This window comes from Cynoglossus semilaevis, chromosome 1 (assembly GCF_000523025.1).
Source record: "Cynoglossus semilaevis isolate Cse_v1.0 chromosome 1, Cse_v1.0, whole genome shotgun sequence".
NCBI lineage: Eukaryota > Metazoa > Chordata > Actinopteri > Pleuronectiformes > Cynoglossidae > Cynoglossus > Cynoglossus semilaevis.
In genome coordinates, this window is record NC_024307.1 from 29462569 (window position 1) to 29468019 (window position 5451).

A 5451-nucleotide genomic window follows, 5' to 3' on the forward strand; every position below is an offset into this window, starting at 1 on the left:
AATGACAAAAAATGATTGTACTCACACTGATCCACTTAATAAGAATCATAATATCTGCTTCCACTAAGTTCACCAGCAAACAAATTGGAATTCGCAATTTTGTTTACCCCCACCATCTAGTTTCATGATACCATTGATTAAAATTAGGCCAATTAGGAAAGAACAATGAGTGGAAAAGCAATTAGAGTTCGGCATACTTTGTTTAAAATCTGAAATTAAACTATTGAATGTGGGACTCAATTCTCTAAGGCTGAACAGAGGCAGTTTTTAATTAACACTTTCAGTCACTAAATAATCTGTTTACAAGTTACATATAACATTGTAATCTCAATCAAAAAATTATTGAACCAGTATTTCCAGGCAGATTTTTCTTTTTTTAAGCTTTTTTTTCCCCTCTGTGGACCAACCGATTCTGCCTTATAAAACCCTCAAAACTCAGTCCAACAATTAAATCCACAGCACTTCACAACATCGTCATTTATATCTTGCTGTGTAACGCCGGCATCCATGATGAAGCCTAGCGTTGGTATTAACACCCTGCCAAATCCGGGGGCTTGTGATAAAAGCAGATGTGTACACATTAGTGAGAGCGTCCCTTTAGGAGATTTCATTAAAGTGTTGGATAGTAATGGTGTCCAATCAACAGTATCTGCAGAGGCGAGAGCCAGGAGGATTTATTTTTATTACCAGAGCTGTGCTTGCATGTACAAAATGTTTTTTTTTCTCTTAAATGGTTCCATACATTACTGTGGTTATGTTGAAATGGAGCACACAGCTGTGTTTTGATGGCTCTCTATAGAATATTTGAAGAATTTAATCAAGTAGGGTCAAGGAATTATTGGATCAGTGACATCATCTGAACCAAAATGGCTCAACTTGTGAACCAGAACCTTATAACCACACACTTCGTCTTCAAAATCAAATTTAAAAAAAATGCTTAAAACAACATTTGAGATATCTGTTTAAATCTATAGTTTGTGCAAATTTCTACAATTTTTACCAAGTTAAAGAATCACAGACCGATTAAATTGTCAAAAGGTGTTACGACAAAAATTAAATATTTTGGCTTCCTAGAAGTTGTACAAAGGCCCTGATGAAATACGTTAATAATTTAAATGCACTTTGACAGTATATTTTATAACAAATTTATAAAATACACTGTCACAGTGCATTTAAATTGTTTTGTTTCTAAACTTAGTCCGTATGCACTACACATTGTTTCCTCTATTTTTGCAATATCAGATTTTTACAAGAAACATTGGTTAACCCATTTGACATTTATCACTTACACCTACTGATGGGATTATCAAGACAAAGAAAGACAAGCAAATGATGCGCGAAACTAAATGAACAGTCATGTAGTGAAATGATTTAGGCATATTTTTAAAAATGAACACTAACGTAACTAAATCGCCAACAAAGCTGTAAGAACTACAGGTTTCACTCTCCATGTCAAATCCTGCCAAGTCTTGCTCAGTTCTCACTGGAGTAAGAGCTGAGCATCTTTGGTTTTAAGGCTTTGTACTCAATTTACTTAATTTAGTTTTTAACATTGACATTATTATGAAATTTTCACATTTCTAAAGGTTATGCAAACCATAGGGACAGAAATAAAATGAGCAGCACGTCTTTCTCCTTCCCCCAGTTTACACATGTGTGGGAATAAACAACAACAAAATCCCGTCTGTTAAAAGGGGGTTTGAAAAGACAGGTCGGTCTGGAACCGGCAAACCTATCCCGCTGTGACACTATCGGCAGATTCAATCTACAATATGCTGATTCTATCATAATAAAGAAAATTGGCTGGATCCCTGAGGAGAGGGTCTCTAATAGAAAATAATTCTGCCCTTGAAACACTTGGGGCCTGGCTTTGATTAGATGATGCTATCTTTGTTTAGACTTGAGCATCTGGGGCAGGACAGCGTGCTCATATATTTAATTAAAATACCATTGCTTGCCACTGACAAAAGGGTACTTATCTCATCGAAATGTTCACTCTGGTGTTTTTTCACCCTCTCTCCTAATTCAAAAGATTATCTGTGTTGATTGGCCGTAGAGGTGGGATGTATGGGGGCGTAATGGTGAGTGGAGGAGATAGTGGCTTGTCAGAAAACTGGCTCATCTGCTATCCACCTTGACTGCAGGCCAGACATCATCACTGAACGCCATCTGGCTCCAGGACGGAACTATTTTACCTTTATCGCCACATTTTTTATCATTCATCTAAAGTTGTGTTAGGGCATAATTACAGTGCCATTATGCTTGTCACAACCTTGTAACAACAAAATTTGTATCACTGACCCTGATAGAATGACCTTTGTGCACCACACTGGTGCTTATCCTTTTACTGATACACTTTACATCAGGTGTACTCAAATACACACCCTGACCCACATTTTTTTAGCAGGTCAAAGGTCCATTTTTTTTATATTCAGTCAAGTCACTGTGAATTAATGTGATGAAATAGTAGTCAACCTTTTTTACAATTTTTAGAATTATTTGTTGCATATAAATGGTTTCAAATTTTACTCTTAGCTCAACTGAGGTTTTACAATGAACACAATGTATATCTCTCTTTCCCATTGGGTGGCAAAAGTGCCTAAATTTAATTTAAATAAACATAAAGACTAGTAGTCTATTTGCTGTGTTTTAAGTCTGTTTTGACTAGGGATGCACCGAATATTCGCCCACCGTAATAGCATTTGTAAAACTTGTTATGCTGAAAATTTAAAAAAAATTAAGGGGTGCATTGCAAAGAATTTCTCCACGTTAGGTTTATTTATCACCTGAAATTCAAACATCCAGATTGCTATGCTGAATATGAGAGAAGGGAAAGCCTCTCTCATACAGCGCAGACCACAAGCTCCCCACGACATTCACTTCACACCAGTGGGTCTTAATAGAGAACAGTATATATATATATATATATATATATATATATATAGTATCATGTTCATCGTATCATGGCTCAACAGCTTCAATCACAATCAGGTCTGACTCCTGCTCTTCAAGGTCAACACGCTGCAGCATCTCTTCTCGTGTCAAGAGTGAGTGTAAACAAGACAACAGCTTCAATGGCCTGAGAGCATTCAAACTGAGGAAACCAGACCAAGCACAATAGTAAGGGTTGAAGAGCTGTGTATCGTCCTGCAGAAGTCCTTCAACACTTGTATCATACACTACCAAATGACCTGCAGTACAACATAAAAATTCCCCGGGCAACCATTACCATTTCCGTGGCTACTTTGAAATTTCTCTGGTGGCCCCTTCCACTGAAAATGATCTTCCAAATTAGCTCACCGAGGATTCTTTTGAATGTCACATAACCTGCTTGCCTGTGGCAGGAGGAGCCTGCTTGCTGCTCCCTGATGAGTAACATGTTGTGACACTGTCAGACATAGAGGGGGCAGCAGACCTTGGCTGCTTATCCCTGCTGTCATAAAACCAGGCCATGATGGGGCATAGTGAGGTACAGTGAAGCTGCAGCCAAAAAATTATTAACGACAAAAAAGGGACTTCCACATGTGGAGCAATGCATTCTCACAGGGACATGGAGGTAATGAATTGGGTCTTTCAAAGAAAATTGATTTCAAATTTAGTTTTTTGACACAGCATGAAAAACCACCCTAATTAATACCACCCTGACTAATTAATATTGGTGACTTCACCAAGTTGCCACTAATGCTTAAACTCTGTATTTTGTCTTTTTGTTCCACCACTTTACATAAAAAAAACATTGTTTTTTTTTCATATTTTAATATGTTGATTTACCTAGTTTTTTCTCATGATTATTAGACAGCTATGCTTAGATTAATCTGATTTTAAAATGTGACAGCCCTAATGAATGTATTTGAAATGATGAAATTAAAAAAAAATTAGTGATGTCGAAACTGGCAGGAAAAAAAACCAAATGTACTTTTGACAGGCCAGAGTTTGATAAAGAAATAGATCACAGAAGGGAATAATAGATTCTGGAAGCTTCAGTAATGTCCCCAAGTACTGAGTTCTGAGCTGCTTCACATCCTTAATAGCTGTACTGTAGCTGCAGCAGCAGCAGCTTCATCCTACTGCAGGGTTTTGTTTTTGTTTTTTCCAAAAGCCTGTTCTTACTGAGGTCTCCCCTGTGGTAGTAAACAACAACTTTACTGTTGTTTCGACAGATTGCTGGTACAAATCGGTCACAGATTGTATCCATTTGTTTCTTAGACCTTCATGATTCCATTCAGGTTTGCTTAAGAACTCCAAAAAACTGATAACCAGCTTTGGGAATAATGATTATGATTACAAACATTTTTCTCAAAATGTCCCTCATATTACCAGATCACTGTATTGACAGTAATGACTGTGGCAAACCTTGACTTTTAATCTAGATTTGATAATAGTGCGTAACTCATAAAATTTCACGGGAGGGGAAATTTATGATTAAAAAAGTCAAAACAATAATTAAAAAGAAAAAGTCACAACCTTGACACTGTTCTGAGATTGTCAGATAAATTGGTAAAATAATACATGTCTAGATTAAGAAAATGATAGAGGCAATAAGAGGACACAAATGTGCAACTATGAGACAAAAGTAAAAGATGCTATAAAAAATCAGAAATCAAATGTTTACCTATCACTGTAATAATAAGAAAACACAAAAAAGATGTTAAGTGGAAAAAGTCGAAAAGAGAGAAAACATGTATATATTTTAAATGAAGAGTAACATTAACTGGGGTGATTAGAAACACGTGGCTTTAGAGTAAATAACAAGTGAAACTAACATTGACGTTCCACAGTTGTGCGTAATCTGCGATAAAGTTATTACAAAAATATCAAATATATTACTTTACGAGTTGTTAATACAGCTATATCATAACATTACACATACAAAAACGAAAGACTTTTGCAGCTTTTTGTGACGTCAGCTCAGCTTACCTTTCCACGTGTTGTTGTTTTCTGCATGAATCGTCGTATTTCCAGCATACTTTTTCTTCATCTTTATTTTCCTGTTTAAAAAAGCTGTTCAACGTTATTAGCGTTATTGGGCGTCCTGCTTTACCTCCGTCCAAACAGCGTATTTATAGAAGCGAGTCGCTTCAAGCGACTCACGTGTGGAGACACGAAGTAATAGCACAGACTGGGCCAAACAAAACATTTGATTGGACGAGCGGGCAGGTTAAAAGTCAAAAGTGCATCTTAGGGTCAGGTCCATTTGATTGGACGAGCGGGCAGGTTAACAGTCAAAAGTGCATCTAGTCAGGTAACCACGTGTCCCTCTCTGGCGTGTGCTTTTTGTTTTTGTTTTTTTTTTTTTTTTTAATCCTACAGAAAGTGCTGTTGTTGTGATAAGGTAGAATTTTCAAACATACATACATCTGATATACAAAGTCAGACACCTGGTGGCGCTAGATGCCACCAGTATGTGCACTTTTCCAGTACAAGTGATGGTTTTATCCTTGCCCCTAACTC

General features: G+C 36.8%; 1 protein-coding gene across 8 annotated transcripts in view; it reads right to left on the reverse strand.

Annotated features, from left to right (window-relative positions):
- Window positions 1-5135, reverse strand: part of LOC103390832 (ATP-binding cassette sub-family A member 1) — a 154402-nt gene extending 149267 nt beyond the window's left edge. For all 8 annotated transcript variants that reach the window (XM_025054899.1, XM_025054866.1, XM_025054819.1 and 5 more), the window contains exon 1: window positions 4918-5135. The gene's annotated coding sequence lies outside the window, so the exon portion shown is untranslated. The remainder of the gene's footprint in view (window positions 1-4917) is intronic.
- Between the last annotated feature and the right edge of the window lie 316 nt (window positions 5136-5451).